The following is a 14,071-nucleotide window of genomic DNA, read 5'->3' on the forward strand; positions in this document are numbered from 1 at the left end:
GTTTCTCTTCCTCTCTTTCTCCTTCCCTTCCCCTCCCTCTAAAAATAGAGAACGAGGGGGTATGGAGGTGGGGAGGAGTGGCACGTTACCTTGTGGACAAGGCGACAACAGCTGTGGAGGTGTGCTGAAGAGCTCAGAGCTTATTTGAAGAGTATTAGAAAGTCGTGTTGGTGTTTTAATCAGGAAAGAATCAGATTTACTTTGGAGTGGAGACTACGCCAAAATCCCATCTTCCGTAACTGGATAAATGCTGGTGACTTTGGGAAAGTTAGGAAATACAAAGAGGAGGAGCAGGGTTTTTTGGGGGAGAGGGCAGAATGGTCATAGACTCAGGTTTGACTATATTTTATTTGAAGTATCTGACATTCATACAAATGGAGATGTCCAGTGAACAGTTGCGGTACTGGCTGAAGTTTGGGGGAGAGATCTAGGTTAGAGATGTGGACATGCAGGTGGATGAAGGGCTCTTAACTGTTTTTGTGGGTGGGATAATGGTCAGAAGGTCATGCTTTGATAATCTAAAAGAATATTAAAATACTTCTCCTCAAAAAAAAATACACACACACACAAAGAATACTGGATGAAAATGCTAGGGTCAACATATTCCCAGATGACTCAACATGAATTCCAGGTTAAGAACCCCAACTATCAAAGAAGCTATGGAAATAGATAGTGTTGCTTAAGGAAAGTTCACTGGGAGAACAGAAACTTAGGGCTGAGTACCTTGAGATAGAAGAGGAGCCTGTAGCAGAGAAAATTGGCAGGTGAAAAGTTCATAAAGACAGGGAGGAAAATATTTGAAGATGGCTAGAGTAGGGACCAAGTTGGTTGAAAACTAAGAGATTCAGAAAGAATAGGTAGCCTTTGCAACATTCTTAACAAAAAGTGGGTGCTGTAATGACCTAGCAGGGAGCTTCTGCAAACTACAGATCTCTAGGTCCCTGTTACCACACTTCTGAACCAGAATCTGATAAAGTACCACTAGTCCATTGAATATTGGAGATTGTTAGCAAGCTTGGCTGGAGCAGTTTCAGGAAGTGTTAAGAAGACCAGTATGTAATTATTTGGGAGATGTGATTATATAGGAGCTGGGAGTAAGTTCAAATGAGCTGTTAGTTTAATGATGCAAGAGAAGATGGAACCATCAGTGGGGTGGTTTCTAAGGAGACAGAAAGAGGTAGGACATAAGAAAAAGTGGGGGATCCCTTTTCTATTTTAATAGATGCAAAGATAGATGAAACAATAGGGTGTAGATTTTATTTTGGCAGGCATCTGTTTCCTCTGCAAAGTAGAAGAGACCATTTGCTGAGAATTTGGAATGTATTCTCTTCATTAATAAAAGTATTATTTGGAAATTAGTATCCATATCTTTATATAAAAAATTAACTTTTACATTTTCATTGATATGACCCATGAAGACTTTTATTTGCATGGCAATGGGCTATATATAACACAAATGTATGAATGAATGAAATGCAGCAAATGATTATCATTCCAGGATATTTGTATATGGCCTTGAATTCAGTAGGATGGAGATACTGAGGAAGGCATTCTTTGTCAAGATTCTCTGGGAGATATCAATTCACACATCTATTCAGTCGATATTTATTAAGCACCTACTATATTCCAGCTATTGCTTTAGATGCAGATGATAAAGCTGGGTATAAGACCAGTTTTCTGTCCTCATAGAGCTTACCTGGGGATGGAAGCAAAACAAAAAAGCAACAAACAAATGATAAAATTTCAAAGCAAAACAGCAAAAAATAATAAAATCCCCCCCCCCAATAGGGTCAGGGAATGGGCATGATTGTGTGGGTTTCAGATGGGGCGGGTTGTGCAGGAAGGACTCCCTGGAAGTGACATTTGAGACTTGAATGAAGAGAAGCTGGCAATCACAGTAAGGTCCGGAAGGGAGCTTTGGAAGAGGAGACGTAGCAAGTGAGAGGAGAGAACACACATGTGTGTATGAGAAAGGGCCACAGGCCATATTGTGGGGAAGGAGGGGGAGAAGTGGGGAGAGTGACAGGTGAGAGCATTCTGGGGGCCCAGAAAACAGTGGCATCTTGAGCACATGAATGTTAAAGTACTTCTGACTGCTCTGTGAAGAAGAGACTTAAAAGGGCAGAGCACTACTCTACTTTATTGTCATAAGGCAAGACTTTCTTGCATCTCGTAAATCCTCAAAAGGCCGCCTATCTGTTGTGAACTCTTCTCAGATTTTCCGGCAGCTATTATCTTAGCTTAAAGGCAGGTTCATCAGTCAATTTGTTGTTGGGTGGACTAGGGTGCCAGACCCGGCAGCCAGGGGGACCCTTCTCACAGGCCAAGGGAGGAAGGCCTCCTTTGGTGAGTGCAGGTAGTGCTCCCAGGTCCTTGCCTCCCTAGTGCTTGTCCTTTCATAGGTGCTGAGTCGCTCCTATGTTTCCTGCTTCCTGGTAGCCCCTCATCCTGCCTCTTCCCAGGGGTGCAATTTTCTGGTCCCCGCAGGATTCGAAATGAGCATATTTTCATCAGCGTTCCACTAGCAGCTGGCACTTGGAGATCCAGGTCCAAAACCCACCCTCTGGCCTTCGCCCCGGAAAGGGGGCGGGTGGGAGCGCCAACCTTATCTCCCAGGCTCCGCCTCCAGAGAGCCGAGAGCCAGTTCCAGAGCCGCGGCGCTGTGCTCCGGCCGGAGCGGGAGACAGGGCTCAGGACTGAGGGCAGCGAACCTGCTTCAGCCCAGTTTTTGTCCGGGTTGGGGCTGGTCACCGCCTGGGACACCCTGTACCCCTGGTGGAGAAGGCAGCTGGCTGCGACTGCAACCCCGACACTGGACGCAGTGCCAGGTAAGGTGACACCTATTTCTCCCCTCTCTCGGCCAGAATGACAAATAGGGGGCTTCAGGGCTGACCCTTCTGGGGCTACAATTTGGCATTTGAGGGTGCAGTTTTCTCCCCGCGCTGCCATGCTTGGTGACCCGGGAGGTAGATTCCGCGTCCAGGGTTTGTCTTGCAAAGTTACTTGGGTGTTAATGAATCTAGAGGTTCGCTAGGCACTGATTTCTGCTCAGAGTGTTTGGCCTGTGAGAAAGAATAACATTCAGGGATTTGCTTCCCTAAGCTCATCTTCTATCTCTTCGGAGGAGGCTGTGGCATCCTCAGGTGGTGCGCCCAGGAGCGGCAAGCAGGTCGAGTAGGGCGGGGGACTGTGAGAGGTGAACCAGAGGTTCTTTAAGCTTGCTGCACAGTAGGCTCACTAGGGAGCTTTAAAAAACATTGAGTGCTTGAGCAGCATCCCAGACCAATGAAATCACAATCCCTGGCAGTGGGACTTTGGACATCTACATTTAAAAAACTGTTCTCAGGTGATTGATTCTCAGGTGCGGTAGTTTGGAAACCAGTGAGAACAGGGGTTTTCAGAGTGCTCTCTGGCCTGCATCACCTGGGAAGTTTTAGAAATGCACAATCGAGGGTGGGGCTGAAACTCTGGGACTAGGGCCTAGCTCTCTGTTTTGCTGAGCCCTCCAGGTGATGCTAGAGCTTGCTCACTTTGAGAACTTGGGTTGGATCTGGGAGAAGGTAGGGGTGAACACCTGCAAATGCCTCTCTGCAGAGGGGCCAGGAAACAGACCATGTTTGGAAAATCTAATGTATACCGTGGACTTTGGAGGATTCTGTGAAGGACAGAGGCTTAAACATCATCTTCAGTAATTTTTACGTTGTAGAATTGACATATTTGCTTTAGGAAAAATTAGGAGTTTTCTTTTTTTCAGTGTTGAGCAAAGCCAAAGAAGAAATATGCACACAAGTGTCTTCTAGCTGTAACAGGAACCTTTGGCCCCTGATGACATGATCCCTGATCATCTCTGTCATCAGTGCACATTACAGGACTCGTATGCAGTATTTTTTTTTAAAGCAATTGGAGGTTTAAGGGATTCGTGCCAATTCTCTCGAGTGAAAGGGAATTCAGCATTACATGTCTCTGGAATGTCCAAAGTGGCTCTTTTTTTTTTTTCTTATGATAGAGATCTGAGATTTCAAACTTTTGGCAAAAAGAAAATCCAGCTCTTTTTAAGTCATTAGTACAGAAATAAAATGACTTTGCAAATAAGCTTAAGTAGATTAGAGAATCTAGCAGTGGACAGAATAAAGCTGGAACAGGCGTGACTCCAGTTCCAGCACATGTGTGCTGCAGTGAATACCGTGCTGACTGTGAGAAGACTTTCTGTAGGGAATGTTTATTTTCCAGGCTGCAGTTCGTGCCAATTTATGACTGAGGTATATAAACTTGTTAAGGGACAGGTACTAAGCTTGTGTTTAGAAAACTGGGGGAAATGCAGATGGTGATTGGAAACAGGAGCCTTGGTCTCAAGCTTCATGTTCAACACCTGTTCTTTGCTTCTTCATTTTTCCAGATGGTGGCTAAATTTTCCAAGCCTTGCTTTTCTCATCTGTTAAATGGGGACTATCGTAGTACAGTGCATACTTCATAATTCTAATATTGTTGCCTGAGGTAAATGAAATAATGCTTTTACAGTGTCTAGCATAGTAAGTTAAATATTTGTAAACATACCACACATACTGAAAATAAAACAGAAGTCTAATTCCCACACTCCTGGAAATGAAAAACACAGTAATATGGATAATATGGTCAAATTTTACATTTATTTGCATGCCAACCTCACCCTTAGAATTTAAAGTTTTTGCTTCTTACCTAAATTTGAATATATGGTTATCCTCAATTTGTCTTCATAACTTTATTGAATGTTGTATATGGAACCTTCTCAAATAGAAATTTTAAAGAAGCTTAGTTTCAAATTAACAACCTGATTTTTATCTACTCACTGTCCATGGCGAAGGACTTCACCATGTTGTGGAGTTTATAATCTATTAACATTCACATTTAAATAGTCTTAAACTCTAGCTCTCCTTGTCATTCCCTATAAAAGAAATTTGTATGGTAAGAGAGCATCTAAAAGAGGCATGCTGTGGCCTCCAAGAGAAGCAGTTGAGAAGTACTATCTGGAGTTTCTTAGGTTCTTTAGATAGAAAATAAAATGAAACCTTAACCAGTTATATCAAGATTTTCACATGACAATATAAGACACAGCAAAATGGTGACACACAGCAAGGACAGGCCTAAATTGGCAAAGATGTAGGGGAGGTCATTTAAGAGTCCTTTTCCTCCGTAACTGCAGTAATTTCAAAATGCTTCAGATCACATATACAAAAAGCAATTTCTTTCACATTATCTGATTGGAACTGGTCCAGATGATCCTCTTAGGACCAAATGGTTCTACTGAAAAAAAATATTTATGATATTAATTCCAAAAAGGATGTCAAGTGATTTCGTATTTTGAAATTAGTTTTGAGTTTCCTTTAATTTCAGTGATGTATTAAATATCACATTTTTAACCAATGCCTTTTTATGATTCATCTTGTGTCATCTTTTAAATTTACTGGGGAGATGTTGGCTAATAAAATTATATAGGTGTCAAAATTCTACAATATAATCTATAACATTCTATAATCTATCATTGTGTATTAAATTGTGTGTTTTTGAGCCAAAGTCAAATCCCCTTGTCACCATATATTTGACCCCCTTTACCCTTTACTCCCACTCCCAACCCCCTTCTCTCTGGTAACCACTATATTGCTGTCTGTGTCTGTGAGCTTTTGTTCGTTTGTCCTGTTTCTTTGTTCATTTCAGTTTTATATTCCATCTATGAGTGAAATATATGGTTTTTGACTTTTTTCATTTGACATATTTTGCTTAGCATGATATCCTCAAGATCCATCCATGTTGCCCCAAATGCCAGTATTTCATCTTTATCATGAGTAATATTCTAATATTATTCATGATTGAGTAATATTCCACCGTGTGTATGTACCACATCTTGATTCAACCATCTATTAAAGGATGCCAGTCTTTTTGTTTTAAGATGATTTATTTATTTTAAACAGAGGGGAAGGGGAGGAGAAAGAGGCAGAGAAACATTAATGTGTGGCTGCCTCCCATGTTCCCCTACTGGGGAACTTGCCCAGGAACGCAGGTTGTGTACCCTGATTGGGAATGAACCTGAGACACTTTGGTACTCAGGCGGCACTCAGTCCATTGAGCCACACCATCCTGGGCTGTTTCCATTTCTTGACCACCATGAATAATCCTGCAGTACACATAGGTGTGTATATATCTTTGCAAAAAAATGTTTTCAGATTTTTTTGGTAGATATCCAGAAGAAGGGTTGCTGGGTCATATGGTAACTCTATTAAGTTTTTGAGGAACTGTCAGACTGTTTTCCACAGTGGCCGCACCAGTCTGCATTCCCACCAGCAGTGCATGAGGGTTCCTTTTACTGTACAACCTCTCTGATTGCTTGTTATTACTTGTCTTGTTGATAATAGCCATTCTGACAGGTGTGAGGTAGTATCTTGTTGTAGTTTTGATTTGCATTTCAAATACAAGAAGTTATACCTGACTGTTACCAATCTTGTGTAACTTTTAGAACACTAAACATAGGCCATGTTCCAGCATATAAGCATCTCCATGACTCCTACATTCAGGAAATCATGTCTTTACTAGGATACTTTTAAAATTACAACAATGTTATTAAATTGAATAGAATTAGTATTTAATGTTATTAAGTTAAGTGTAATTAGTTTAATGTTAGCAGAGTTTTTGTTTGGCTCCCTGTGTATGAGATGAGTATCAGTGGGATGAAAGGAAAGATCAGAGGCACATGTCTTCATGGGAGAAATGAAGGCATGTGGAAGCAAATTCAAACTCTCAGCACTCAAATTAGTGTTCTGGATAATCTAACTGCAGAGCTCAGAGAGTCTCTGATGTCGCAATGCAGTGACAGGATGTGGCCAATTAGGAACAATCAATACTGTAATGCTTCACAGTAATTTTATAATTCTCTGCTTACAGGCATAAAGCCTGGAGCAGAGACGGTCATAAAGCAGTTTGATTAATTGCACTTGATTTACATAACCTGGCTCACTTAACAGGTTCTGATGAGCATTACCTGGCACTCATTTAGGTTCATTTTGATGGCCCTATTTACTTCAAAGTGGATTGTTTTACTATTAAGTCCAATTTTGAAAGTCTTATGAGTAAACACATCACAGAAAATGGATACATGTTTTTATTTTGTATTTATTATGTTTAGATTATACTGCTGAGAATGCAATAATAATTCTTTAGCTTGATTCATTATCATTCTTGTGAAAACAAAGTTGAAATGTTTATTTCTGGCAGGTAGTCCAGTCTCACTCAAAGAGAATTAGCCATGGAGGCCAAGTTCCTCGACTTTCTCCAGTTCATGATTAAAAGGATGCACACTCTTCAGCCAGACTGCCTAGCCTTGACCCTAACTCTGTGCCTTGGTAGTTGAAGTAGGACAAGTTACATAACCTTTTTTTGCTTCTGTTTCCTAATTAGTAAAAATGGGGTCACGGTGCTACTGCAACAGGATCGTTGTAGGGAGAGAATGTGTGTTTGTGTGTGTATATACATATAGTCCAGTACAAATAACGCCCCTTTTTTATTACATAAAAATATTTTATGATAAAATCATAAACATATAATTCTGTAACATAACGATATCACACTTATGTACGCCATATGACATTTTAGGTGAAATGTTCAAGTTGTTGTCTATCTCATGCCAGACATTTGCATACCCTACCCACACTCAGTGGCGTTACTTCTGCCTGACCCTGTATATACAAATAGTGCTGGCTCATAGTAAACATAAGAGTTCACTATTATTGCCCTGGCCAGTGGGGTTCAATTGGTTGGAGCATCATTCCGTGTACAGCAAGGTTGTGGGTTCGATTTCTGGTCAGGCCACACACCTACGTGGCAGATTTAATCCTCAGTTGGGGCACATATGGGGGCAACCAGTCAGTGTTTCTCTCTAAAATCAATAAGCATGCTCTCAGCTGAGGGTTAAAAGAGAGAGAATTTGCTATTATTTTACCTTGGACATTAATGAATGGTTTAAGCTGAAGCTTTCTTTTCTTTTTTTTTTAAAAGATTTTATTTATTTATCTGTAGAGGGGAAGGAAAGGAGAGAGGGAAAGAAACATCAATGTATGGTTGCCTCTCGTGCGTCCCCTGCTGGGAACTGGCCTGTAGGGAACCCGCCTGCAACCAAGGCATGTGCCCTGACTGGGAATTGAACCACGATTGTCTGGTTTGCAGGCCCGTGCTCAATCCACTGAGCTACACCAGCCAGGGCTGAAGCTTTCTTTTCTATTTTCACCTCTGAAAACTGGATCCTAAAAAATAAGTAGTAATTTACGTTATGTTTATTTGATGCTTTTCTCTTTTAGCTAGTCAGGGAATTTGTTTTAGAATATGCGAAGTACTTCAAGTTTCTCAGAAAATAATATAACATTTGGAACATTTAAAATTTTTTTATGTATTTATTTTTAGAAAGAGGGGAAGGGAAGGAGAGAGGGGGAGAAATAGCAGTGTACGGTTGCCTCTTGTGCATCCCCTGCTGGAAGCTGGCCTGCACCCCAGGCATGTGCCCTGACTGGGAAGTGAACTGGTGACCCCTTTGGTTCATAGGCTGACACTCAGTCCACTGAACCACACCAGCCAGGGCCATTTGGAACATTTAAAAAAATTCTCAGATACCATTGCTGCTGGCCAGACACCTCATGTTAAGAATCACTGATTTATGCCACTGGTCTCCAAACCTGACTGCACATTGGAATCACTTGAGAAAGTTTTTTAGAATGTGGACACCCAAGCCAATTAAAAAATTAATCAGTTTGGCTCATTTATTGTGAAAATGCATAAAGTAATTATGCCCTTTATATAAAGAGGTTTATTAACTGTATCCATAGGATTTCCATGTACTCATAGACTTTTTAGAACAGTAAGCGAAATTACGATTTGTCTAATAAAAGTGAGGAGACAGGCTGGGAGACATCATATCTTGACTAAGGGCTCATGAATAGCCAGTGGTAGCCTTGGAGAACAACTCAGCTCTCCTGTCTTCTACTCTGCATTTTTCATTCAACTGCTTTGTCTTTTGAAGAACCAGTGTGGCAGACGCACATGATCCAGGAGATGGAGCTTTTGGTATACTGTAGGTTTTCTTGCCCCATTTCACCCAATTTAATTTCAGGGTTATTTATTCAAAAGATTTCCTAAATAAAAACCAATGAGAATACCATGTCAACAATGACAAAAAAAATAATCCATAGGTATCAGTTGTGAGAAGGAGAGTCTTTTCCAGTAGGTTTGTCTTCTCTAAGCATTTAATTTAGGTTTTTTTCCTCTTTGTTGTTTTTTTGACATTTTGGTTTTCACTAGTGGAAACCTCTAGAAGGTACCTTTGAAAATTTCAGGAAATGTTGACAGTTTTCTCAAGTCCAAGTTTGGTGACCTTCTGGGAATCCTGCCAGTTGCTTGTGCTCGATGCAGTGTTTAGTTTTTGTTTTGACTCGTCTTGTTTTGATTTAGGTCAATTTAGTCATGATTACAGTGTTATGTTTCCCCTTAACTATTTGTTTTTACAGTGATCGGTGTTAAAAAAAAGATTAAGGAGCAAGAAAATTTCCTTTTTTAAAATTTAAAGTAAAAAGACATTCCAGTGAAGTTAAAACTTTATAGAAAGTTCTACTAAAATATTTTTTGGAAATGGTTTGTACATTTTTTATTATGTAACAGTAGTTAATAAAAACAAACATTCAGAAAATATGTATTATATTTCCATGGTAGCTTTCAAATCCATAGTAGATTCAATGATTGAAACAACTTATTGAAATATATGCTTTAAATAGTTCTAAAGCTTTGGTATATGAATTTTGCTACTTTTTTAGGAAGAGAGAGTTTGATTCTACCTCATGGGGTTTGTCTTGGCATGCGTTTCTGGAAATACCCTGAATAGATGTAATATTAAAGATAAGACAAGGAGGAACATTCTTTGTAAGACTTCGGCCATTCATTAAATAGCAATTAAGTGCCTACCAGATGCCTGACTATCCTAGGATGATTCAGAGAAGTTGCTAAGTTCAGTTTATTAATAGCTAATTGGAAAAAAAATGAATGGAAAAACTCCCTTTAATTTACTATATAAAAAGATAACATTTTATAAATATCTTTAAGTGAAAAATGTACAGGGCAAAATAATTCTCATTGAATTTAGAAAAATCTACAAGCATGGCATGATGTATCACTTAGTTTCTTCTCAAACTATTTTTGATTCTCTCTTGACATAATTCCATGTGTCAGTCTGTAGAAAGGGTTGAACGTGGCTTGAAGGTATATCTTGGCAAGATGTGGAGAGGTTATTCCAGAGAGAGGCACAGTGGAGAAGGTAAACATCCAAGGTCCTGAGAATGTAGTCAGTTTCGTTACTGCCCTGTAAACCCCTCTTCTGCAGTCTGACTTTTCATCATTTTATAGTGCCTTTACTTTTTTCACCATGACCAAATTACTAGTTACCTAGAACCCCTGGACTAAGGTTTGAAATGAGAGTGAAATAAAAGCTGCGAGAAGCAGGGATGGCATGGTAACTGGCTTAACTAGAATGGTATAGGCAGAGTCCCTGCTGGGGTCCCCTTGGAATGAGGAGAGGACAGGGATGACAAGAGCCAGTGGGATTCAGAGCTCTTGATGGCAAGTGGAGGCACCAGGAGCCTCATGTAAATTTCTGTGCATTTAGTGAAAGCAGACTTTCAAGTGTTTAGTGTGAGAAGGTAGGTACCTACAGTTCAAGTTATATGTGATTTCTATACCACCATTTAAATAATAGTAATAATATTTATATGTCAAGTGCTAAATAAATATATTGCTCTCATTATTTCCAAGAAGCTTCTGGACCAGGAACTGGGAAACCTGGTATCCCATCCCAGCCTGCCACAACTTACCAAAAAGTTGGTAGCTTTGCAAAGCATGCGGTAAGGAGAGCTGTGCAGGTGTACTTATAAAGTCTTCTTTTGTCTTGCTGTTTGCATATTTTTCTTTTTCTTGGTTAAAAGCACCCTTTCAAAGCCATCATGGAACATGTAAAGAATTGCAGTTTGGGGAATCTGTATATAGAGTTAGTTGTGGAGTGGCATCCTTGGGGAAATTAGTGTATTGAGAAATAGAAAATGCATCCCTAAAATTTCTATTAACATACTTCTTGAATGTGCACAAAAGATGGATGTTACTGTGAATGAGGAGTAATGAAATAACAGATCTTTTTATTTCCAGAAAATGTTAATGATGCCTAAATGAACTTTTCTTTGGCCTCCATGTAGGAATTATATAAATAACGTCCATCGGTCTTTTGAACACTTGAAAAAACATTTTTCTGATTCTGAATTATGGGTTTGGTGAGGGAAATCGTGTTTATATGAGCAATCAAATTATATTTTTGAGCTCAGAATTACATGTTTCTCAAAATGTTAACAGTTGTGTTTGGGTGGGAGAATGCTAGGTATTTTTCCCCCACTTTTGTTTATTTTTTAATATACATGTGTTCCTTTTATAATACAAAATTAATGCATAACTGCATACTTTGTAGGTAGAAACATTTGAAATTATAATTTTGAATTTTCATACAAATGAGAGATAATGATGTTACAGTGTGATTAATTTGTGTTCCTGTAATTCATAAAGTACATATTTTGTGAGATGTACTTTCAAAATCAGATACACTAAGTACAGATAGTAAAATCTGGTTAAAATGACACAGGAAACTTTTTAAAGCAGAAAAATTACTTTATTACTCCTTGAATGCTAAAAGAATATTATGTACTCTACTACATTGAGACCATAAAAGGCAATAGCTAAATTCATGGGTGTCGTGCAGCTGTGGCCCTGACCCTCACCACCTGTGTGACCTTGTGCCTGGTATTAAACCTCGTAAAGCTTAATTTGTTCATCCATTAATTGAGGATCATAGGACCTGTTTGGTAGAATGATCAGGAAAGTTAAATGAGATAATGCAAATAAACGCTTGAGTTTAGAGCTTGGCAGATAAAAAGTACTAGAATAGAATATTGTATCGTAAATAACAATATTCTCCCTATTTCTAGGCTTTTACACATTTGCGATTTGACCATCTATCTTTTGAAAAGCATGTTACTTCTTTGGATGAGAATATTGTCCGTACAACCTGAGTCATGGAGAAGAGGCAGTTCCAGGTTTCTGCCGTTATCCACATTGTGCTGGGGAGAGGAGGTTGCAGTGCAGGGGAGGAGTTTCCTGAAGCTGGCAAGGCAGTGGTAGCAATAACAGTGGCTTTGGAGAGCAACTCCTTGTGACTCTTGGTGTTGATTCTTGAGTCCGAGGGGCTGTTATCCTTTGCCACATGGCACAGTCCCAGAAGGTCACTGTGGTTGTTGAGTAGGATTGACAATATCCTTAATTCTTTTTTTAAAAAAAATATTTATTTATTTATTTATCTTTAGAGGAGAAGGAGAGAGGGAGAGAAACATCAATGTATGGTTGCCTCTAGTGTGTCCCCTGCTGGGAACTGGCCTTTAGGGAACTGGCTTGCAACCCAGGCATGTACCCTGACTGGGAATTGAACCGCGATCCTCTGGTTCGCAGGCCTGGACAATATCCTTAATTCTTGCTTGTAGATGCAGTTGGCTTATCATAGACTCCAGGGTTTGGCAATTGTAGAGATCTTTTTGGTGAGGGCCATAGAAGCTAATATCAGGGCTTCGTGAAAATCAGAAGACAGCTTTTCTCAGGGCAGATGCCTCCCCGGGTTTCAGTATCCCTTTGCCTGTTTTGCTGCTGCAGCCCAGACTAGTGTGTATCTGTATAGGGTATGCATTAATTCATTCAGCAAATATTTTCAGCTCTTTCTGTGGTTAAAATAGATCCTAGGGATGCAGCAATAAGAAGACATGATCCCTGTCTTCAAGGACTAACTATCTCTTAGCAAATTTGTCCATGGATGCTCTGTGTGTCAGGGTGAGTTGTCATGCCCCAAAGCTCCTAACCCTATTCCATTGCTGTTTAAAGTAGAATGCCTTCAGGAGGTTGTTGTGGTTCTTGCTATGTTAATTGTCGCTTACCCCCTGGTCTGAAGGTTTATTATTAGGGCCGTGCCTAGATCTATGTTCTACTCAGAACTGTGATGATTTCAATGCATATAATATACATCAGTAAGTTTCTACAAAGTGTTTAGGTTAAGCATGTCTTTTATGAAGCACACAACAAAACAAAACACCATGATGAACTGAACTGCCTGAGGCTTGACAGAAGGAAGTTATGGAGTCTTTGGGAAAATAAAAATCAAATATTTTTAGACTACAGATGTTAGAACCCTGGAAAAAAGTGTGAATAGTTTTGATTTCCTGCTCATTCTGCAGGGCCCAGCAGAAATAACACCTGCTTGAGTGTGGTTGGTAGGGTAATAATATCGGTGTAATAATTTATCATTTTAATTTGAACATTTCACCTAAAATGCCATATGGTGAGCTTGAATGTAATGTTGTTATGTTACAGAATTACATGCTTATGATTTTGTAATAAAAGGTCATTGTTTGTGCCAGACCCCATAAATGAGTTAATTAAATGAATGTTTGGAGAGTTACCAATGATAGAGTCACTTGTGCATATGTATTTTCATGACTGTGCCTCTAAATATGTTTAACTTTTAGGTGGATAGTATAATTTCAGATTGGACATTATTTGGGCAGACTTATTAAACTATTAAATGCTAAATGTGAGTAATGCAATGAGTTTGTGCATTTTACATGTTTCTACATCATCTTGGATGTGGCTGTCAAATTAAATTCTAAATTTCTAATACACCACGTGTTTGAGTTTTGGGCCTAAAGCAGCCTACAGAAGTCTAGAAAAGCAATTATAATTTCACATTTTCAAACTCGATTTGAATATCAATGACTTAAATTTTAAACAAGTGTCTGCATGTTTATTCCCTCCTTCAGTTCTTCCCCAAACATGAGCATTTATCATAATGTTAGCAGGAGGTGCTTTTTTTTTCTTTCTTTTATTGCTTTAGGATTGCCAATCCTTAGACAAGGCCAGTCTATTTTATCCAAAGCTGTAGTTTCAAGGAATCCACTTACATGGAGCTGCGATCTTTTCAAACTGCACT

The 14,071-nt window shown here is 39.4% G+C and overlaps 1 protein-coding gene across 1 annotated transcript in view; it reads left to right on the top strand.

Moving 5' to 3' along the window:
• Positions 1 to 2,661: 2,661 nt before the first annotated feature.
• The window catches only part of COL21A1 (collagen type XXI alpha 1 chain), a 172,840-nt gene continuing 161,430 nt past the window's right edge, over positions 2,662 to 14,071 (top strand). The window contains exon 1 of the mRNA XM_053668361.1: positions 2,662 to 2,828. The gene's annotated coding sequence lies outside the window, so the exon portion shown is untranslated. The remainder of the gene's footprint in view (positions 2,829 to 14,071) is intronic.

Source organism: Artibeus jamaicensis, unplaced genomic scaffold, assembly GCF_021234435.1.
Source record: "Artibeus jamaicensis isolate MK-2021 breed Jamaican fruit bat unplaced genomic scaffold, CSHL_Jam_final contig_484, whole genome shotgun sequence".
Taxonomy (NCBI): domain Eukaryota; kingdom Metazoa; phylum Chordata; class Mammalia; order Chiroptera; family Phyllostomidae; genus Artibeus; species Artibeus jamaicensis.